The sequence below is a fragment of the Megascapheus bottae genome, chromosome 7 (genome assembly GCF_031878675.1).
Source record: "Megascapheus bottae isolate mThoBot1 chromosome 7, mThoBot2.hap1, whole genome shotgun sequence".
NCBI lineage: Eukaryota > Metazoa > Chordata > Mammalia > Rodentia > Geomyidae > Megascapheus > Megascapheus bottae.
In genome coordinates this window covers 12,399,789-12,424,738 of record NC_143515.1, presented here as the reverse complement: position 1 = coordinate 12,424,738, position 24,950 = coordinate 12,399,789, and positions in this window count along the sequence as shown.

The window sequence follows — 24,950 nt, the reverse complement described above, 5'->3', positions numbered from 1 at the left end:
ATTATTTCCCCCTACCTTGCTTTCCTTCTGTAAACATGCTTTTGTCAAATTTAGTACCTCATACCCATCATGTGTGTTTTGCCTTTGTAAGCTTCATAATAACTACATTTGGGGCACTTCAGTCCATTTGCAGTAGCCAGCTTTCTAATAAGGATCGATTTCCCATACAACAACATGACCCCATAAGAGGACTTAAGAACTACTTTTTTTTTTTCACTTGAAAACACTGACTCCTTAGTTAATGGGAGCAGGACAAAGACTAAATATCCCCGACTCTTCTATTTTGTGTCTATGTCCTTTATCTTCAGCCATCCTCAACTACAGTCACTTCCAGTCATCTTGGAATGGAGGGGGGATGTTGGAGGGGCAGGGAGTGGTGGCTCCCCCTGCCAGCCAATGATAACTTTATTATAAGGCCTCCCTGGGCCAATCCTGAGACAATGTACTGCCAGACCTGCTGAGTCCACCTCTGAACACACCTGTGACTTGGGACTGACGGCTCTAACTGTGAATACCTCACTCATCCTCTGCCTTCTGTTATCCCTATATAACTTAAGGCAGTCATGTAGACACCAATAATGGCTGAAGACGTACTGAAGTTTTGTCTTTCCATGGCTGCGGTGTAATAAATCTCCTCTTCCCTTCACTATGTTTTTCTTTTATCCTGGGGCTTGAACTCAGAGCCTGGGCTAGCACTCTACTGCTTGAGCCCAGTACCACTTCCCGTTTTTTTCGGTGTATGTGTACTGAGAAATTGAACCTGCAGTTTTGTGCATGCTAGACAAGCATTCTACTACTAGGACACACTCCTGGTCCAATCATGTTTCTTTACTTGGTATATAGGAACAAGTAGCCAGACCTGCTATGTAGTCCTGGAGTTTGGGCCTATGGCCTAAAAGCTCTGCTTTCAGTCCTGTATTTACCATGAAAATCTATGCTAAGGAAGAGAGATAGATAAAATTTGTTAAAACAAATTCTAAAACTACCTCTTCAATGTATTATATTAGTCAGCTAAAAATAGATGTTTCAAATTGTGAAGATCATAATGGACAAAAGAACAGCATTTTTTTTTACATTCAAACTAGAGGAATATCTACCCCTACGGTTTACTCTATACCTTTTAAGTTTAAAATTTATTTTTTCACCAGTTTTTGCTCTCTGATATTAAATTACATAATGTGTAGACATTGAGGTAAATTATATTAGGTGCTTAATACAAACCTGAGGTACATTTCTAAGTGAAAGACAAAATTTATGTTAACAATGTCAAGTATATTCTTTAATGTATTAATATATTTAGAAATACTAATATAGAAAAATTCAGGGAATAGAATGTAACTCGTGAACTTTTTTTTTGTCAGTCTTGGGGCTTGAACTCAGGGCCTGGGTGGACACTGTCCTTGGGCTTTCTCAAGGCTAGCACTTTGCCACTTGAGCCACAGTGCCACTTCTGGCTTTTTCTGTTTATGTAATACTGAGGAATCAAATCCAGGGCTTCATGCATACTAGGCAAAACTCTACCCCTAGGCTACACTCCCAGCCCTATTTACTGTCTTACAAAGTTTACATAAACATTAATGAAGCATAGAATCATATACATCAACGGGAATATGTGCTTATATACCCCCCCTTCCTCTCACAGAGCTCCCCTCACATAACTGAACATCATGCATAATTGAAGTTCTCTTAGAAACCCATGGTTTCCCTGGCTACCCAGCATCCAATCCCTCTTTGTTCAGGTACAAGATGCTATCCCTGGTTTTACAGCCAGAATACCTGGGCTCATTTCTGACTCAAACACTTGTTAGTAGTGTAATCTCTAACAGCTAATTAGTTTCTTTGGTTGCCAACTTCCCCATTTATAAAATGGGAAAGGGGATAGGTTTCGAGATTCATGTGGTCTCTGAAGTAAAACAAGCCATCTGATTAGAGCAAATATAGCTCTCCCTTGGATGAGAATTTAGAACATTTTCTATATGGTTTAAATTTCCATTTTCTTAGTAGAAAAGCTTTAGGGAAAGCTGACAGAGAATCACACTGATTAAGTCTCACATTGATTTATGTGTGTCATCCCTGTCCTTCTTGTTATTCACAATAAACACATATGATGGTTGTCAGTCAAATCTATGAACCATGTATCTCAAGAAGACTAATCTTAGGATAGGATTTGAGGTTCGTCCTAAGATTGATATAGAATTATATTAAACTGCACAACAGTAAGGTCCACATGTTGGTGCTTGGCAGTGAGGTCAAGTTCTCCTTGAAAGGTGAGCACTGAGCAATCCAAGGCAGATTGCCTGGTTCACTAGTCTCCCATGACTTGCTCTGACAGAAGAGGATAATGGGCTGCCTGGTTGTATTAGCACATTTTACATTGCTATAACAAAGCAATGTAAATACCCAGTGAAGTTGGGTATTTTTTTTTAAGAAAATAGGTATATTTTACACACAGTTTTGGAGACTGAAAGTCCAAACAGCATTCAGCATGGCAGCTCTAGAGCTCTTGAGAGTCTGATGAGGGCTAGTATCTGGGTCGGCAGTGCATTAGAGGAGACATAACATTGTGGATAGAAAGCCAGAGAGAGGGGCCGGGAGTTTGGTCTAGAGGTAGAGTGCTTGCCTAGCATGCATGAAGACCTGGGTTCAATTCCTTAGTACCACATACACAGAGAAAAGCTGGAAATGGTGCTGAGGCTCAAGTGGTAGAGCTCTAGCCTTGAGAAAGTCCAAGGACAGGGCTCATGCCCTAAGCTCAAGCCCAGGACTGGCAAAAAAAAAAAAAAAAAAGAATGTCATGATCTTTGGGGCTGGGAGTTTGCCCTAGGGGTAGAGTGCTTGCCTAGCATGCATGAAGACCTGGATTTGATTCCTTGGTACCACATACATAGAAAAAAGCTGGGAATGGTGCTGAGGCTCAAGTGGTAGAGCTGTAGCCTTGAGAAAGTCCAAGGACAGGGCTCAGGCCCAGAGCTCAAGCCCAGGACTGGCAAAAAAAAAAAAAAGAAAGCCAGAGAGAACAGGGAGAGACCAGGATGGTTCTTTTGCAATTCACCTACATTAATAGGTCTTGTGACAACTATTTAATCCAAGGGTGCTGTCTTCAAGAACTCCATGACTTTGCATTAGGCTCCACCTCCTGAAATTTCCACACCAACTCCGGAGACTGCACACTCAGATCAGGCCTCCAGATCATGAACTGGGAAGACAGTCAACATCCAATCATAGTAAATAATAATAATAATAATAATAATAATAATAATAATAATAATAATAATAAATGTAGCCAGGCTCCTGTGGTTCATGCCTGTAATCTCTGCTACTCTAGGGACTGATCTGATCATTGTGGTTCAAACTCAGACCATTATCTCCAATTAACCACCAGGTGGAGCTGTAGCTCAAATGGTAGAGTGCCAGTGCCCAAGCCCTGAGTTCAAGCCTCAGGACTGGCACACACACACACACACACACACACACACACACACACGCACAGAAGAAAAGACAGAAAGAAGGAAGGAAAGAAGAAAGGAAGGAAGGAAGGGGTGGAGGGAGGAAGAAAAAGAGAGAGGAAGAAATTTAAAGGGAAAGGAAAAATATAGGTAACCTAGTGGCTAGTTTTCCAGTGGAATTGAGCTCCTCAATTCCATTGCAAGCCTGCTGTTCCCATTGGTCCTTGGCTTGAGACCAGTCTTTGGGAGAGAATATGGAAATAAGAGCTGGTAAACAATATGCACTATTTCAAATAGTCTGGCAAAGAATCTAGAATTCATCAAAATGTCAAATGTAATAGAATGTCAAATACTAAGCAGGTTACACCAATGGTATTTCTGACAAAAATAATCTGATGGAGTCAATGATTGATTTAGTTGATTTGGTGAAAGAAATTTGTTTTCACAACCATCCCATTAAAAGGTGGGCTAAAGACTTAAAGAGAGACTTCTCTGAAGAGGAAATAATAATGGCCAATAGACACATGAAGAAATGCTCGACATTTCTGGTCATAAAAGAAATGCAAATCAAAACAACTTTGAGATTCCACCTCATCCCAGTTAGAATGGCCAGGATCAAGAAATCTAATAACAACAGATGCTGGAGGGGATGTGGCCAGGAGGGATCACTAAGACACTGTTGGGAGTGTAAACTTGTTCAACCACCCTGGAAAGTAGCTTGGAGGTTCCTTAAAAGAGTAAACATAGAGCTCCCCTACGACCAGCAATCCCACTTCTGGGCATTTATCCAAATATCCATAAACAAGGCCATACTAAACCTACCAGCAGAACCATGTTCATAGCAGCATTATAGTCACCATAGCTAAGGTATGGAACCAACCCAGATGCCCCTCAGTAGATGAATGGTTCATGAAGATGTGGTGATGTGATATATTTACACCATGGAATTCTATGCTACCATCAGAAAGCATGACATTGCCCCCATTTGTAAGGAAGTGGAAAGAGTTGGAAAAAAATTATATTAAATGAAGTAAGCCAGACCCAAAGAAACATAGACTCCATGGTTCTCTCATTTGTAACAATTAGTATACGTTTAGGATTCTCTTAACAGAGGATCATAATAGCTCAAAAGCTAAGAGAAATGAACTCCAGGATATGGAAACAAAAGGTTTATTTTTGTGATTGCTGTTCTGAATGTACTATATGCAGTTATTTCTTTTCTCTTTTTCCTCCTTATGGTTTATCTCATGTTGTTACTCTATCTGACTTTGTTACCTGGTATATACATTTATTTCTTGTATATACATTTATTTCTTGTATATACGTTTATTTGTTTCTTTGAAAGAGGGAAGGTAAGGGAAAAACAAGATGAGTGGGAAGGGGTGGGGAGAGGAAAAGCATGGGAAGGGGTAACAATGTTCAATAAGTCATGCACTCACTTCCTGATAAATGTAACTGTAACCCCTCTGTACACCACCCCAATAATAAAATTTGAAAAAAAAGGAAATTTGCTTTCAGAGACAGGGGAGTCATAAAATAGGAAAAAATAATATAAAGGGTATTGCTGTAGGGAAAATAAATTAGGAAATACTGTGAGCTTTTCATATGTATGGGTTCAATCAGCTGGGAATTAAAAACATCCAGAATTAAATTGTATCTATGCTGATTATGTGGAGACTTTTTTTTTCCATGATAGCAGGTAACTTTTAGTTCCTTTTCAGAACAGGCTAGGGAGGCCAATAAGGAATGAAGGTTTGTGCTGCTGCTGGGAAAGGAGCTCTTTTTGGGGGTGGGAGTGGGCGATAACTGGGGCTTGACCTGGGGCTTCAAGCTCTTATTCAATCTTATGCTCACAGCTATCATTTTACCATTCAAGTTGCATCTCCAGCCTAGCTTTTGGCTAGTTGAGGTAAGAGTTTCCCATAGTTTACTACCCAGGTTGGCTTCCAACTGAGATTCTCAGATCTCAGCTTCCTGAACATCCAGCATTATAGGGGTGAGCCACCAGTGTCCAGTGTAAGTGAACTCTTAAATTGAGCATGCATAAAGTACCTCAGGGCTGTGAACCTTTGATCTGAGTCAAGATCTGCAGTGCCATGAACAGCTATTCCTGGAGGCCGCAGCTGCAACTGTGACAAAAGCCAATTAACTTTATATCAGAGTGATAGCAGAAATAATCAGTTGTGAACAGTGTGATATTAGGAGAGCTTCCTCGCACCTCTTTCATGTAGCCTGTGGAATTTCCTTGTCCTTTACTCCTCTTTTCCCTTTACTAGTTCTGCATAAATTACCATCCTTGGGATCTGTATGGTTTCCGAAATTGCAACTTTAAATCGCCCCTCCCTAATTTTTTTGTTTCTTCAGTTTATGAGGTTTTTTAAAATTTTATTTATTTGTTTATTTTTTTCCCAGTCCTGGGCTTGAGCTCAGGGCCTGAGCACTGTCCTTGGACTTTTCTCAAGGCTGGAGTTCTACCCTTGAGCCTCAACTCCACTTCTGGCTTTTTTCTATGTATGTGGTACCAAGGAATCGAACCCAGATCTTCATGCATGCTACGCAAACACTCTACCACTAGGCCAAACTCCCAGTCACACTTCATGAGTTTGAAAGAATCAACACAATTATTTACACAGCATTTATACTGTATTTAGTATTCTAAATAATTTAGGGATAGTTAAAAGCAGATGATATATATATATATATACACACAACTATATATACATATGTATATCGTATGAAAATACCTTCAATTTTTTTTCTTTTTGCCAGTCCTGGGCTTGAGCTCAGGGTCTGAGCATTGTCCTTGGACTTTTCTCAAGGCTAGAGCTCTACCACTTGAGCCTCAGCACCACTTCCAGCTTTTTTTCTATGTATGTCATAATGAGGAATCAAACTCGGGTCTTGGTGCATGCTAGGCAAGCATTCTACCACTAGACCACACTCTCAGCCCCTCAGTTTTATTATTTGTTCATTATTGTTTATTTATTTACCAGTCCTGGGGCTTGAAATCTGGGCCTAGGCTCTGTCCCTGGGCTTCTTTTGCACAAGGCCAGCACTATACCACCTGAGATAAGAATCTCACAGACTTTCCTCCTTGAGTTTGCTTCAACCTGTAACCCTCTGATCTCAGCCACCTGAGTAGCTAGGATTATAGGCATGAACCAATGGTATCTGGCTCATCTTACAATTTTAGAAAAAGGAATTGAGCAAATTGAGGGGAAAAAATGTCCTGCAATCATCCTTTGAAGCAAGCACCAGTAGTCATCCTTGTAATTCTAATTACTCATGAGATAGACCTAGAGGCTCATGGCGTAAGTCCAGTCCAGTCAGAAAAGTCTGAGACTCCATATCCAAAATAACTAGCAAAAAGCTAAGCTGAAGGTATGGCTCAGATAGTAGAGAGCTAGGCAAGAAAGCAAGTGTAAAGCCCTAAGTTCAAATCCTGATATCAAGAAAAAGAAGTTTCCCTTTGGCTCATCTTAACTTAATTTTTAAATTTTCATATATGCTATTTATCTGAATCACATTCTCCAGAGATAAGACTTCTTCTTAACAAGGAAAGGTGGAGGGGGAAGAGTGTGGCCTAGTGGTAGAGTGCTTGCCCAGCATGCACACAGCCCTGGGTTTGATTTCTTGGTACCACATACACAGAAAAATCTGGAAGTGGCACTGTGGCTCAAGTGGTAGAGCGCTAGCCTTGAGAAAGCCCAAGGACAGTTCTCAGGCCCTGAGTTTAAGCCCCAGAACTGACAGAGAGCGAGAGAGAGAGAGAGAGAGCGAGAGAGAGAGCGAGAGAGAGAGAGAGAGAGAGAGAGAGAGAGAGAGAGAGAGAGAGAGAGAGAGAGAGAGAGAGAGAGGAGAGAATATGAATATCTCCATAGCCATAAATAGCAAATATAACAAAGAATAGACTTCTCAAATGTCAGATAACTGATGATAAAAACAAGTACCTTAAAATAAAGTTTAAAAATTACAAACTTTAAAACTTGAAAAGATCTATTTGGAAAAAGATCAATCTTCTTAAAGTAAGACTGTAGTGATGAGATTTTAATAATTTAGTGGATGTGGTAAATATAATAACAGATACCTGAGAAGATAATTTGCAAATGAGAACAGTTGAGGATATTGTTCCAAATGTCACCCAAAAAGATTAAAATGAAAGAACTATTAAGAAATAGGTCAGCCATATACATCCAGAAGAAGAAAGAAGAATGTTGTGGCTATCACAGAAGCAGGATGGACACCCCCTATCCGAAATTTGAGTCCAACCTTTATACCCCAAAAGGCATAAAGGCTTTTACTCATATAGGAAATTCATGTCTGAAAGTAATGATTTGTGAGAGCAAGGGGAAGAGACTAGCAAGAGAGAGAGTGGGGGCTCAAGTGAGGGTGCCTATGAGCAGGTCTCCTGAGTTATGCAACCTGAGACTTCTGCTCTATCAGAGACAAAGGAGGGAGCACACAGCCTTCTGAACTGCTGGCCCAAAGTTGGGGTCAAAGGGACAGAGGAAGCAATTGTGTAGCTTAAAAGCAGCTATCAAAAATATTTTTTGAAAATGGAGTTAGGTTGAAATCGAATAGGGAAGGGGGGAAAACAAGATGAGGGGTGGGGATTGGAGCAATGGGGACCAAGACATGAGAAAGGGTATTAATGTTTGTGAAGTAATGAACCTTCTATCTGGTGAATATGATGTAACCCTTCTATTAATTACAATAAAATATATGAAAAAAAAAAGAAAATGGAGTAAGGTTCATTACAACAAGGGAGAAAAACTGGCAAACGAGATAAGGCTGACAATTAGTCAAAATTAGATAGGAGCACATTATTTTAGAAGCACACCAAGACCTGAAAGGGAAAAGTAAAACTAAATACACATGACTGTGTATGCGTGCGCACATGCGCGTCTCACACACACACACACACACACACACACACACACACACACACACACACACACACATACGCGCGCATGCGCTACAGAAAATGCTTCTTGTCGTCTATTCATGCTCCTGTCCTCTTAGTCTGGCTTTTTTCTTTGGAGCTAGAAGACATTTCATACTTCCCCAAATCCTGTGTCAGCTGAGGTCTAATTAGAGTCTCAAATCCAAACAAGAATAATAGAGAAGCCATTCCTTCTGAAGCATTGCCTCTGCGCATGTTGGAAGTATAGGCTCCCTTAAGTGACAGCAGCAGAAATCAGTATACAGTTCCTTAGAAAACTAAAAGTGAAACCACCCTATCATCATCTTCTGCCACTCTTTGGCATGTATCTTAAGGAATATGTCAGTCAACAATAGACACACTTCAACACCCATTCCTATTAATAGCAGCTCTGTTTACAATAGCCAAAACACAGAAGTAACTGAAGTGCCCCTTAACAGGTAAATGAATAAAGAAAGTGGGATAGAGATAACCAATGGAATATTATTCTGCCATAAAGGAGAAAGGAATCAAAAGAACAGATGAAACTGGAACCATCATCTTAAGTGTGAAATAAGCTAGTCTCAGAAGGACAATCACTACATGTTTTCTTGTGTGTAGAATTTAGATTTTTTTTTAATAGAGCCAAGCATGGTGGTGTGTACCTGTAATCAGAGACATAGACCAGAGAATCACAGCTTGAGCCTGGCCCCAAGCAGAAACACAAAAAACCCTATTTGCTAATGAACTAAGTTAAAATACTACTACTACTACTACTACTACTACTACTACTACTAATAATAATAATAATAATAATAATAATGACCTGATTATGGCTCAACAGTTAGAGCAGCTGCCCAGCAAGCCCAAGATCTTGATTTCAAACCCCTGTACTGCCAAAGGGGGGTGAGGCAATTTGAAGATACTATTAGGAAGATGAGAGAGAAAAAGAAAGGGTAGGTGGAGAATACAATTGAGTATATTATGTACACATACAAAAAAGCCTAATAAAACCCATTTAAAAGTTTTAAGAAAGTTTCAAAAGACGGGTGTTCCTTCCAGTTCTGCATCCCCAAATCCCCCCCCCAAAAAAAAACAGTCTAGCAAAGCAGACACTCCTCAGGTTATTTAACTAAGGGTCCATGGACTGGTCAAAACACAGGTGAAAGGATCAGAGCAGGGTAGTACTTCCCCCCGCTACAGTAATGTGTATAGTGGAGTACACGCTCATCTCCTCATCTGCTTTTGCAGAATGTCTCTTTGGTCCTTTCAAGATGACCTTTCTCACTGGTTCCTGGTGTTCTTATATTTGGACTCCACCTGAAAGAAAATCTGTTTTACCAAATTATGTGTGTGTGAGAAAGCTAATCACCTTACTGCAAAATTTATATTGTTATGTACAAAGCTTAATCTAAAAGACATTTTCTTACCAGCAAGCCCAGTTATGCCTGAGGTGGTATCCATCTCCTGCAGAAGTGAGAGCCTGGAGATAATTCACCAAACCAAAAGATTTATATGGAGAATTATACCTGAGTCAACTTGGGGTACATACATTAGAATAGAAAATCATGTCAAAGGAACAATTATGGAAGCTTTCCTGCTTCTGCTTTATTAGGAAATAAAGCTCCTTTGCTCAAAAGATCAGGTCCTAACTTTTAAAGGGTAGCTCAACATTCAATCTGTGAAAGGTATTTTTGCAAAATGATAAATAATCAGCCTCACTGGTTCTTCTCATCTCATAGGCTTAGTGGGATCATTCTTTCTGATTTGAGGGAGATGAGGAAAATTCATGCCTGTCTGAATGGAAGGACACCGGGGAGGAATCTCCTGGGAATGAATACAAAACAACATGTTTATTTGATGAGGGAAAGAAAATCTTGAGTTTATGTCTTATTTTTTTTTTGGCAGTCCTGGGGCTTGAACTCAGGTCCTGACACTGTCCTTGGATTTTTCTTGAGCCTTTTCTGTATATGTGGTACCAAGGAATCAAACCCAGGTCTTCTTGTGACCCAGGTCACTCTTACCACTAGGCCAAATTCCCAGCCCTATGTCTTATTTCTTAAAGTTACAGGGCATAGTTCTCTGAAAGGCTAACTTAAAATATATATTGCATATATGTGAGGAGGCATTCCTAGTTTAGGAATGAGCTGCTCTTTATTTAGGAATTATTTTTTTTCTGTCAAATATTATTCTTCACTTCAAAAAATTTAAATAATTGGACCAGGAGTTTGGCCTAGTGGTAGAGTGCTTGCCTAACACGTACAAAGTTTGATTCCTCAGTACCATATACATAGAAAAAGCCAGAAGTGGTGCTATGGCTCAAATGTTAGTACTCTAGCCTTGAGAAAGCCCAACGACAGTGCTGGGCCCTGAGTTCAAGCCCCAGGACTGGCAAAAAGAAAATTTTTAATAGTTGTACAAAGGGGTTTCAAGTCAATAGGTCAGATTATGAGTGCAATGAATCCTGATCAATTCTCCCCCTTCCATCATTGTTTCCCATCTTTCCCAATCCCCTCCATCCCTTCAAGTTATGTAGTTCAACTTTTACATAATGTAGGCTCTTACTACTACACAAACCTACTTATCTTTAATACCTAATGATACCAGGAACCTAGAAATACACTACTGTAATTCATGATAATCAAGCAGACCCTTTGATATTGTTTCTCAGTTATACATTGCTAGGAGATAAGCCCTATTTAGATGTATGCTCTCTGTTTTCCTAGCACATAAACTCAGCAATATGTACTGTCAAATACTTTCTTAGTATTATGACAAGAATTTATAACTCTATCAATCTTATGCAAAAAATGATTTTGAAGAGGCAACTTTATCTTTTAGTAGGAAGGGTTTTCTTTCTTAAAAACAATGTTGACACACAGGTCAATTCTAATCCTACACCTCATGAAAAATGACAGATGTATTGACTTGTCCTTGACTCCGGCATATCAGGTGCATTGCATTGCCTGAGCCAGCGGTTGATTATTTTGGTAATGGAGGTTCTGACTCAGTTCAGACAAATGATCTTATTACTTATAACTGCTTAAATTGAATCTTTTTCTCAACCTTTAATCACAAGAATATCTGAATGTTCGAACCTCTGAATTCAACTCTGAGCCTGTGTTAATATATGAGGGAGGTAGTGGCAAAGAAATCCACTTAGACTTGAGTGTTAGTGGCTCACGCCTGTGATTCTAGCTTTTCAGGAAGCTAAGATCTGAGGATCAAGGTTCAAAATCTCTCTCTCTGTCTCTCTCTGTCTCTTTCTCTCTCCCTCCCCCCCCTCTCTTATCACTTGTGGGGCTTGAACTCTGGGCCTGGGCTCTGTCCCTGTGATCTTCAGCTCAAAACTAGTGCTCTACCACATTGAGCTATAGTGCTACTTCCCTCATGAGGGTCTATTACCAACTTTACCAAGTAACCAGTATAAAGCCAGAAGTGGAGATGTGGCTCAAGTGATAGATTGACAGCCTTTGAGGGAAATAGGCTCTGAGTTCAAACCCCAGTACACACACACACACACACACACACACACACACACACACACACACACTGACAGAAACAGAGAGTCTCTGGGTTTTTGTTTTGTTTTGAGGTTTTTTTCTGCCAGTCTAGGGGCTTGAACTCAAGGCCTGAGCACTGTCCTTGGGCTTTCCCAAGGCTACAGCTTTACCACTTGAGCCACAGCACCAATTCTGGCTTTTTCTATATGTGGTACCAAGGAATTGAACCTGGTTCTTTTTGCATGTTAGGCAAGCACTCTCCACTAGGCCAAACTCCCACCCTCTTAAATCTCTTTTTATATTAACAAATTAATTGTACACTGGGATTTCATTGGGATATTTTCATGCAAATATGTACTTTGATCAAATATACTCCCTCTATCACCCATTCTTTTTTTATTAATTTATTAACATTGATTTTTACATCATATTTCAAATGATCCCCTCTTATCCCTCCTCAAACAATTTTATTTTCCTTATTCTATTTTTATACATGCATATGATGTGCCTTGATCATTTTCACTTTCACCCCTTCACTCTTTTTCATTGTCCTCATGCCACTGGTTACCATCTCAAAATAGCCCCCCATTTTATCCTCATATCATTTAATTTTATTTTGTGGTCTAGATTCCAGATATAAGAGATAAGGTATAGGGCCGGGAGTTTGGCCTAGTGGTTAAAGTGCTTGCCTAACATGCATGAAGACCCGGGTTCGATTCCTCGGTACCACATACATAGAAAAAAGCCGGAAGTGGTGCTGAGGCTCAAGTGGTAGAGTTCTAGCCTTGAGAAAATCCAAGGACATTGCTCAGGCCCTGAGCTCAAGCCCAGGACTGGCAAAAAAAAAAAAAGAGAGATAAGGTATAGTATTTGTCTTACTCGGTTTGTCCTATTTCACCTGTGATAGAAAGTATCGAATGTTTATTAATACAATAACACATGACATCCATCCCCTGACAGGGTTAGTTCCTTCAGTCTGGAAAACTGAGATGGGGACAGACAGTCTTCCTGCCCCAGGGAGCAAAGAATTAGAGTCACAGTTGGATGAACCCAAGGAGCTGTGGGAGTTGGTTGTAGAAACAGCTTGTAGCGAAATTGCAGTTCAGACAGCAAAATGCATCATTAAAACCCAACAGAAGGGACTTCTGATTACATCCATGTTTCTCACCTTAACATGACCATGAGAATCTATGGAGATTCTGATTTCAGTCAGTCTCAGATAGAGGCTAAGATACTGCGTTCCTAGGAAGCTCCAAAGGTGATGCTAACGCTGCAGTTCATCAAACTTTTCTTGAGTAGCAGAGCTCTAGAGTCAGTTTCCAGGACATGACCTTGTAGATTTTCTCAGAGAGAGAGAGAGAGAGAGAGAGAGAGAGAGAGAGAGAGAGAGAGAGAGAGAGAGAGAGAGAGAGAGAGAGAGAGAGAGAGAGAGAGAGTGTGTGTGTGTGTGTGTGTGTGTGTGTGTGCTGGGGTTTAAACTCAAGGTCTTGTATTTTGTTTGCCTGTTTTTCCTCAAAAGGGCTGGCAATCTACCACTTGATCCACACCACCACTTTTGGATTTTTGCTAATTAATCATCAAATAAGAGTCTTAGGACATTTTCTGCCCAGGTTGACTTTGAACCTTGATCCTCAGATCTTAGCTTCCTGTGTAGCTAGAACTGTAGGCCTTCCAGGACTGGTGACTCAATCACAAAGCAGATATGGCTATTTATTTGAGATTCTCGCCAACTGAACATGATGATATTAACTGAAGAGTCAGTATTCTGCACACTGAAATCTCCTTGGAGCTTTAGAAGAAAGTTTGACTATGCTCAGGATTCCCTCTACACCCAGATAATTAATTCACTGTCTCTGAGGCTATTGTTGTGATGTCATTCTCCTTTCCAGGAATCATTTAGACATACAGTGAGGATTTCATTAATGGAACCCTACATACCATGTAGTTTGGGGTAGGATCTTGCTATTGGCAATACAAACTCTTCACCTCCACATTCTCCCAACTGCAATGATGCCATCTATTGTACACTTGGGGGAGGGGGTGAGTTTCAGGATGCTTAAGACTGAAGATCCCAGAGCTGGGAAGATGCTGTATCTTTGAAGTGAACCTTTGGACTGATCTGTGAGATGACTGCCCTTTGAGGTTTCTATGGATTTGCAACCAAATCCTTCATATGTCAAGCACTGTGCTGAATACCTTGTATACACTACTTAATTGAATCCTCGTGGTATATTAGTTCTTCCAGATAAGGACTATTATTCCAACTTTAAAGTACAGTTCTAGCTGATGGCTCACACTTCTAATCCTATCTATTCAGGAGGCTGAGATCTGAGAGTCACTTTTCAAAGCCAGGCTGGGCAGAAAAGTTCATGAGATTTTTTTGTCTCCAATTAACCACCAAAAAAGCTGGAAGTGAAGCGGAGGCACAAGTAGTAGAATGACAGCTTTAATGAAAATATGAGGACCTACCCTCAAGAAATGCAGGTTCAGAGAGGACTAGACTATGTGACATTCATCAGAGACATCAATTGTTTTCTCGGGTTCACAAGAAGCTCAGCGCTAGAACAATGGTTAGACCACACATGTTGACCACACATAACATTTCCACTGCATTCTGTTCTCTTTTCCTATCAGAGCAAGAAACTAAACTTCTGCAACCCCAGGTAGTCACCAGATATTCTACTTCCTGGAGAATATCTAATTTTTCTCTACATGGCTAGAAATTATTTTTAATTTGGATGATTAATAAGAAGGAGCCAAAAAGACTTGTTCTGGCTGCGGAGGTCAGGATACGAGCTTTTACAATGAAATGTGTGCACTGCACTGACAATGGTGACTCTCATTCTTTGGTATTTCAATGTGTGTCAAAAAGACAGATTAGGACTTAGAAGAGTGACAAGAGTACACAAGTTGCTAGCGGAGAATGTCAAGAGAAATCTCTGTGTGGAGAATCTCCTCTCCACCCTGGAGTGGAGAAGTGTAGCCCAGCTTCATGTCTCCTTCCCAGCATGGGAGAGGATGGAATAGTTTGTTGTTAATCATGTCATGCACACACTCAGGATCTTAAAGAATGTTTATTAGTACTTCAGGTTCTACTCACCCCTTCCCGTCATTTCAGAGAATAGTTACAGAAACGGGGGAGAATGGCATCTCCCCCATTCAACATCCTCATTCAGGATCTCTTCAATGGGTTCAGGCCCGTCACCCCAGTTTCCTAGGCAGCTCCATTCATCCATTCAGTCCAACCATCCATTCAGTCTTGAGCTGCATATTTCAGTCTGTTTCTCCTTCCTTTTCTGGCCAATCTGTTTTGTAGGATTTCACCTCTTTTCCTGCCCCATTACAGTAGGCAGTCATCACATTCAAGCACAGTGAGAAGGAACACTTCAGTTCTTGCTGGTAAAGCACCTGCCAGACTCTTGCCAGGCTTTTGATTATCCACATCCTTCTGCTCTAATAGTGCAGCATTGTTTACTCTGCAAAAGCGTCCCTTCCTCTTCCCCAATGTTGAGCTCTGTGTGAATCAGCTGATAGCCCACCAAGATCCTCTCTCCTCTTCTAAATCTAAGGCAATAGCAATTAGAGATAACATCCAAGTGTGAACTGCCTTTCCTGAGTATGGTCCTGTTGTGGATTTCTCCCCATGGGAGGGACATGGTGTTTGCCATACATGGTGAATGTGTGTCACCATGCTGGAAGTGGTGACAAGTCAGCTTTCACAATACAGAGTAGAATGTGGTGATGATTGCTCCAGTGTGATATCTCTGAATGAGGGGAAGAATACTCCATTGACCAGGGTCATCACATCCAGGCTGAAAGCTAGAGAGAAAGGCTTAATTGTACTTTTTATTTGATTGTTTATGACAGTACTGGGGCTTGAGCTCAGCGCCTGCACTATGCCTTGACATTTTTTGCTCAAGAGTGGCACAATACCACTTGAGTCACATCTCCACTTTGTTGTTTTTTGTTTTGTTTTGTTTTACTGGTTAGCAAGAGATCAGTCTCATGGACTTTTCTGCCCAGGCTGGCTTTGAAGAACTCCTCAGATCACAGCCCCTTGAGCAGCTAGGATTACAGGCATGAGCTACTTGAGATACAAGGATTATTGTTCAAAGCCAGCCAGAAAAGTCCATGGTACTCATCTCCAATTAATCACCAGAAAACCAAAAGTGGCACTGTTGCTCAAAGTGGTAGAGTGCTATTCTTGACTGCAAAAGCTTGGGGACAGAGTCCAGTCCCTGAGTGCAAGCCCAACAACAACAACAACAACAACAGCAACACACACACACACACACACACACACACACACACACAATTAGTCTCTGTAGATCAAGGTTCACTTTACTTTTTTTTTTTTTTTTGCTTGAACTCAGGGTCTAAGCACTGCCCTGGGCTTTCTCGAGGCTAGTGCTCTACCACTTGAGCCACCACACCACTTCCAGCTGTGTCTATGTATGTTGTACCATGGAATCAAACCTGGGTGTTCATGCATGCTAGGCAAGTACTCTTACCACTAGGCCAAACTCCCGGCCAGTTCCCTTCTCTTCTGAGAATGCAGACTTATTATCTACCACAGGGCTACACAACACCCTACTGTCTTTGGAGTTTCTTGGCCACCATTTTATTAGATAATTCCCTGTATTCCACTGCATGGACATCTAGAAGACAAAGACTATCTGTAGAAATAAAATAAGTGCAGCCATTTTCTCCTCCAGGGTTTTCTATTGATTTTTACTTAATCTCTTGAGGCAAATTTATGGGTTCAATATTAAACCAAAATACCAACTGTTAGCAAAAAAGAGAATTGAGTAAAAAATAAAAATGTGTCAAGGAGAATTTTTTCCAACATTCCAAAGAACTTTGTTTTGGTTATGTATATTTGTTTCTTATCTTACTCAAATACCTTTATAAAGACTGAGGAAACCAGAGTGTAATGCCTATCTTTGACCCTCCCATTTTGCAGTCTAACCAGATCTCTTCTTGGCCCCAAGGCAAACATGGCCCTGGCATTATTTGGCTATGGCCACTCTGTTCCTCCTTATGTTCTTGCACAGGGCATATCACCTACACTTAACAAGTCAAATCAAGTGATGATGGGAAGTGCTCCTTTGTAATTTCTTGTCCAATTTAATTCCATATCCTCATCTCAGTCCACTGCTGCACTCAGTTCAGAACTATTCTGTGCCCTTGACTGACAGCCTTGATGCTGAGAGTTAAAGACAACTGGAGCCAACAAGTCTGAATGTGGGTTCTGACTCTGCAATGTGGAGGAAGAGCTTGGGAAAGTACTTTGATTCTGTGAGTCTCTTTTCTTAAAGCACAATACTCCTGCTGCATCAGAGACTCACTTACCCACTCACCTTTCATTCTTCCAGTCTATGCAGGTAGTTTACATTTCCAGTTTCTTTTGTTATTGTCATGTGGCTGAATTTTAGTCTCATAAAATGGACTATGAAAATCCTCTCTCCTGACTTCCTCTACTCTTTTCCCATTCGGAGAGAACATGGAGATATTTAGCCCATCTTGGGCAGAACCTATTAAGAGTTCACCAAAGCTGAAGCTGAAATCCTAATAACTCACAGTGGATTGTACCAGAGCTGGGAATAAAATTCTATGTGGTAAAGTCCCTGAAAGCCTAGGACTTATCTATTGCAGCAATTCGCATTACTTTAATATACTAGTTTTCAGGACTGCAAAGATTAATATAATGTGCTTTCTATAGTGGTTGGAAAATTCTGTACTTACGGCATGGGATCTCTTTAGAATAGCCTCATGCTATTTTCAAACTAAAGATCCTTGTTCATGCTATAATAATGACAGTTATGATAAATAATAAGCACTGAGTGCTTATGGAGAGTTTAATTATTTTTTTTTAGTTTTAATTTTTACGTGTGTGTGTGTGTGTGTGTGTGCTTAGTAGTAATGAAGTTTGAGCTCAAGGCCTCACAATTACTTGGCAAGTGCTATAACACTTAAGCCATACCCCTAAGCTTTTTTGTTTTTATTACTTTTCTTTTAATTTTTTATTGTTGGAGTAATGTATAGAGGGGTTACAGTTACATCTTCCAGGTAGTAGGTGCATTACTTCTCACACATTGATATCCCTTCTCATGATTTTTGTCCCCATTTCCCTACCCTAAACCCCTCCCAATCATCTTGGCTTCCCCCCTTCCCTTTCCTATTTCAAATAAACAAATAAACATATATACAATATACTAGGTAACAAAGTCAGATGAAGTAACAATATCAGATTAACCAAAGGGCAAAAAAAAGAAGAGAAATAACATAAGTACATTAAGAACAACAATCACACAAGATAAAGCTCTTGTTTCCATATCCTAGAGATCCTTTCATTTAGTCTCATCCGATATGACTTTATATACCTAGGTTTTGAGCTATTGTAATCCTCTGCTAGGAAAGTCTTAGGTATGTACTAATTATTAGAAATGAGGGAAACCGTTGAGACTATGTTCCTTTGGGTCTAGCTTGCTTCATTTAATATGATTTTTTCCCAAGTCTCTACATTCCCTCACAAATGGGGCGATGCTATTCTTTCTGATGGCCGCATAAAATTCCATTGTGTATAAATACCACATCTTCTTGATCCAATCATCTACTGAGGGGCATCTGGGTTGGTTCTATATTTTTGCTATGGTAAACAACGCTGCCATGAACATTGTTGTGCTAGTGGCTTTAGTAAGATCTTATTTCTGGACATTTGTGTAAATGCCAAGGAGTGGAATAGCTGGGTCATAGCGGAGCTCTATGTTTAGTCTTTTGGGGAATGGCCATATTGCTTTCCATAGTAGTTGAAGGAGTTTACACTCATACCAACAGTGTAGTTTGTTTTTATTACTTTTAAGTAGTGCCTTATATTTATGCTCAGGTTGGCCTCAAGCCTCAGTCCTTTTGATCTCTGCCTCCTGAGTAGTTAGTAGTACAGGTATAATCCTCTCTTCCCAGCAATTAACATATACACCATGGTTCCCCTTATTTGTAATAATTAGTATATGTCTAGGACAGTCCTAGAAGAGGACCACAATAGCTCAATAGCTATGTACATATGACCATATAAGATGATTCTAGTCAAAATGAGCCCCAAGATATGGAAACAAGACTTTTTTTTTTACTCCAAGTAATTTATTTTTACAAGCTTGGCCATACATGCATAGGTACTTATGGGAGAAATAAAAATAATAGCATTTAATGGATGCCTACTCTGAGCCAGGTGTTATAGTAATGTGCTAAAAATACTTTATATTGTATATATGTTTATATTGTATATATTTTAATTTAAACTTTAGTACAACCCTTTGAAATATATATTATTGAAGAAAAGGGAACTTTGGTCATTGTATGTAATCATTTGCATAGATAATATAAACAGAATAGGTAGGGCCAGTGGTCCAAATCAAGAGTGCTTGGGCCAGTAGTATAGTGCTTGTCTTGGTACCAATACACAGAAAAAGGTAGTAGATAGCTGGCCTTGAGAAAGGACAAGGACAGTGCTCAAGACCCTGAGTTCAAGTTCCATGACTGGCCAAAAAAAAAAGTCCAAATCAAGACTGCTGACAGCACAGCCTACCCATATAACCATTTCCTGATATCAGTCTCCCAGAACTAAGCAATAGTGCAATTTCTATCTTGGCATTTATCTACAAACTACGACATGACAGATTAAAGTGTGGTGGCTCATGCCTATAATCAGTTACTCAGGCTGAGATCTGGGAATTCAGCTTTGAGGCAGCACAGGTTAAAAAAAAAAAGAAAAAGAAAAAAAATATTTCTTTTTATCTACAGCAAACCAGCAAAAATTCTCAAGTAGAGATGTGGGAAACAAGACTTTTTATTTATTGTTGTTTTTAATGTGCTGTGTGAAGTTATGTCTCTTTTCTTTCATGTTTTCCCCTTTGGTTTATCCTCTGTTGTCATTGTATTTGATTTTGGTATCCTATATCTTTTATATACATTTATCTGATATGGGGAAGGGAAGGGAAACAAAATGATGAGCAAAGGACAAGAGGTGAACCAATGTAACAGTGATACTCACAAGACAATATGTTCAAAATGAACTTTAAAACTTGGAGGGAAAGTGGGAAAAAAAACAAGAGAGGGGTAACAATGTTGGATAAGAAATATACTCTTTACCTTACATGTGTAACTGTAACCCCTCTGTACATCATCTTGAAAATAAAATTAAATTAAAAAAAAGAAAACTACTTTACTTGAGTAAAAAAAAGTGGGAGTGAAGTTATGTATAAGGGCAGCAGTGCCATAGAAGCTCTTGGTACACAGACTCAGGAATCACATTTGCACACAGCCTCAGGGCCCCTGTGTATGTTGCCCATGCATCTTCTGTATCATCCACTGGATGATGTTAGGAGTGTTTAAAGACAAAGGGCATTAGACATAAATACCTCATGGTTTCCTGAACAGTCTCACATTATTAAGCTTTAATTTCATGCTGCTAGCAGTGAAGAAATGGCTCTCATTGGGGCAATCTCACTGGGTTCAACTGTGGAATAAAAGCTTTCTTTCAAGAGCATATTATGCCAACACTTACTGAATGACACCTCCCTGCCAAGACTTTACATTATCTCCTGCATTTTCTAAGAAGATAGATGAAGGCCATCTCTGTAGTCCTCTGTTTGCAGATATTATTCTTTCTTGCCAATTTTCTTTACCTTATTTTTTTAATGTGTGGTGGTACTGAGGTTTGAACTTGAGCTTTTCCCTTGCTTGGCAGGCACAGGAATGTAAAATGAGCCACTCAAGTAGGATGACTGTAATAGGATCTATAAAGTTCTCCACAGGTTCGTAAGCTGAAATAGTCATCCAAACTTGTGCTTTTGGAGGTGGTAGAATCTTTAGGAGGTGGGGCCTAGGACATTGTGGGCATGTCCTTGAAAAGGGAGATTGGAGCTTGTGTTCCTTTCTTTGCTTCCCAGCTGTCATGGGATGAACTGGCCTTCTCTGCCAACATGTCTGCCTTGGTGCACTGTGATGCCATAGGGCCAATGAGATAGGGCCAATTAACCATGTGCTGACCCAAAACAAAGCTTTCCTCCTGTTAAGTTGTTTGTGGCAGGTATTTGTCACAGCAACAGAAGTCTGACTAATAAATTGAGGTCTCTCAGCTAAAAAGAGCAGAAGTCAGGATCTGAAAGCAGTTTGCCTACCGTGACACCATCCGTTCAACTCTTAATAACAGCAAGTTAGTCAGGCACAATAACTCCATTCCAGGAATGGTAAACGTTAAAAAAATCCCATTATTTATATATATATATATGTATAAAACCAACCCCCAAGACTTCCCAGTAGGAAATAAAAATGTGCGTTGGTGCTATTTTAATACAACTATATATTCTAATGAATATAGAGCTGGAGAAATATCTTTAAATACTGTTCACATAAAGGAATTTGACATCTATTCAGAACATTCACGTCAAGTCTCCTCAAACCTAGCCTTTCTTTGTCACTGAATCCTGAAAAAGGAAAAAAAACAAAACAAAACCATTCAGTTCAAGTCAAATCCATTCTTGGAATCGAGATGAGGCCCAAGGGCAAGTTATTATAAATATGTTTACAATTATACATCCATTTCACATGTCATAAATGTCTATGTTATTTTTCCAATAGTCAGTACTTACAAGATTGGTTTTTGCTGGGTCTAAGGTTATCGGATTCACATAAGAGGTGTGGCCTCAGGGAGCGCCCTGGCCTGTCTCATGAGTATTTCCACCTCCCAGTTGGGGTCCAGTTTCCTCAGGCACTTAAGATTGTTGGACCCCTGATGATGGCCACAGGTCAGAAAGGCTGCAATGCAACCTAGGAACAATTGCCACATGTTCCTGGAATCAATTCTTCATGAGAGACAGAGGTCCGCTTCTACCAGACTGAGCCAAGGAATCTACCAAGATCTCAATTCTGAGTCTTAGTGTGCATTGATTGGAAGAGCTGCCTTGCCTGTCTGTGGCTTGAAGTATGCCCACTGTGAGAAAATGGATGGCTTCCAGGGGCTCGGTGGCACACCACTCTCAACATACCAGGGTGATGTATTCCTCATCAGAGGAGCCAAGTGAGAAGTTGTGGAAAGCTCAGCGGAGCTGCATGGAGCTTTCATTCATATCAGAGATCCAGCTAGAGATATCCCACCTCCCCAGAGCTAGGCATGAAAGTGAAGGTTATGGTGTTGGCTAGAAAAGTCTGCTTCTGCCAGGCTGGCCGGTGAGACTTTGCAGTACCATGAGCAAGAAGCATGGCGGGTGGGGAAAGGGGAGGAAGGGGGTGGAGTCCTTTCTTTGGCTAGTCTTGGTCCCCTAAGTCAGATAAATGACATTTGTTTAGGAGAGAAAAACTTTGCAATGAAGCAGACCTTGGTATACTGAGCTTTGTCTTCAATATTTCTTCCATTTTTTGGCTGAAAAAAAAAAGGATACTGAGATATAAAGGGTTGAAGAACTATATTCCAATTCCAATTCTCTTTCTATTGTGCCTTGTTCTACATGGGATTTCATATCCATCCTTCAGCGTTACCTGGTAAGCTCTCATCTGGGGCAGCAAACTAGGACCCTACTGTCTCCAGAATCCTGACATTGTCTCCTACCTCATCACCTCCCTCCTTAGCCTTTCTCCCTATGGTGAGAGAACCTGAAGCACAGGACTTCTTGGCCTGCAAGCTTCAGGGAGATCTACTGCGTTTCAAACTCCTTTGGCAAGTCTTGTCTTAGAACTTATTGCTTAGGAACACGGACATGGATTTTCCCAGCCTCTGTCACTCATCAGAACTCCCTCTCCCACTCAGTGGATCTACCATACTCAGCCTCTGTCTTGTTGGACCTTTTGCTTTGCAAGTTTGTAGGAGGATATTTTGACTGAGTCACACTGTCGTTGGCTGGGAGAAAGTCTCTATGTGGTCCTGGCTGTATCTGCTCTTCAGGAACTCCCTTCATAATTAGGATGGTGACAATGAACTAGTGTTAGAAAATAGAAACAAGGAAATCTGTTATACCCTGAAAAGGAAAAATGGGCGTCCAAAGGTGACAGGGCAATCCTGCAACATAAAAACATTAACTGTTATACTGCTATGTGGTATCAAAATATCCATGGGCTCACATCAACAGCATAACAACATCTGAGAACTTTCAACAAAATCAAATTCTCAGTCCCTATCTTCCAGAACTACTGAGTCAAAATTGCTAGAGTGGGATTCAGTCATCTGAATTCCCACTAGGTGACTCTGAGGCATGATCAAGTTTAAGACCTACTGGTGGGTGGGGCTGAGCCACTGGCAGTGTCTTTCCTAGTTTATTCAATGTCATGTGGGCCCCTGAGCCAGACAGAGAACATCCCAGGCATGGATGGCCCAGGTAACTCATCTGGGAGATGAAATATTAACTACAAGAGACATTGCCCCATCTTTCCCATGATTGCTTACTACAAGGGTAAACCTTGGAAAATCTGAACTTCAGTGTTCAGAAAAATCATGTAGGATCCAATTATGAGACAATCTTTTCCCACATGGATTTAAAGAAGCTGCAGGGTAGCCTAGCTCCAAGCACTCCCCTGCCTTTTTCCCTAGAGTTCTCATTGGGGATGGGGAGGGGTTATTCACAGAGCACACATACCTCCTGGATAAAGTCCACAGCAGCAACCCCAGAATTCTGGAAGAGCATAGACACAAGATAATTCACCAGAAACCACATCTATGACTTGTCCTGCAGTTGCCCTGTACCCTCCCACTTACATTCTAAGGCAGTCAGGAGACAGGAACCAAAAGGAAAAATAAAAAATAGAGGGAACAGGCAACTAGAAGTCCCTGCAGACAAAGGCAACATGTTTGCTTGGTGTGATTTACTGTTTGTGTCCAGGTATGCTTAATTTGCCTGCTCCTCTAGGCAGCCCCAGCTTTCTATCTACACTTGTCCATCTACATTTCAATCTTGTGAGCTTGCTTTTTTTTTGCCTGGAAGCTGTTTACCTATCCTCAAAGTGGTACAATGTCAAGTAGGCCACAATAGCAGAGAGAGGAAATATCCAGGAGCAGATGGCTCTGTTGACTCATCTCTGAGCCTAGAGATGAAATATCAATGGGCAAAGCCATTGTCCACACTTTTCCCTTGATTCTTTTCTGACCAAGGATAAACTCTGGGTAAAGCAAGAAAAAGATCAGCTAGTTTTCTGAAAGGTTGAGTACTGGGGATCTTGGTACTTTCAAGCCTTAATTCAGAGCAAACCAGGATGAGTTGGTTATGTTACCTGAAATAAGGATGCCCAAAAGATCTTCCTTCCTTCCTTCTTTCCTTTATTCTCCCCTCTTTTCTCTTTCTCTTTCCCTCTCTTTCCTCTCAGTACCATGCAACAGATTTTTTTTTTGCCAGTCTTGGGGCTTGAACACAGGGCCTGAGCACTGTCCTTGGACTTTCTCAAGGCTAGAGCTCTACCATTTGAGGCACAGCACCACTTCCGGCTTTTTCTATATATGTGGTACCGAGGAATAGAACCCGGGTAAGCACTCTACCACTAGGCCAAACTCCTGGCCCCCAAGCAACAGACTCTTGCTTACTAGTTCAAATATGCTTAGCTATTGCTTAAATTGGTAATTTTTTTAAAAAAATGTTGTTAATCTAGGACATTGCAGATGGGTCAATGGAAAGCAGGAAATATCACCAAGGCAAAATTCATGCTGGGAAGAAGGGACAGGAGTTAGAAATAATACAAGGTAAAAGCATAACTATGGAGGATAAAGGCAAGGAATAGAGCCAAGTGAGACCATAGGCTTCCTTCCCTCCTGCCACTGGAGTTATCACATGGGGTTAGAGAGGGAAGTCAAGGAAGCGGTGCTGTGGTGCAAGGGTGGTAGCTTTGAGCTGAAGAGCTCAGGGATAAATCAAGGTAAAAGGACCTACAATTCTGCCCAGAGCTCCCTCCCAAGGTGGAAATTGAGATTGGAGGAGAAAGTGAAAATGATCCTACACACTTCCCACATTTGAGAGGAACCTTTGTGGCATATACTTAGGACTGAGAAAGCAACGCACCTTCTTGCTGCAGAAATCTTTTCATCCTTCTGTTGGCAAGGTT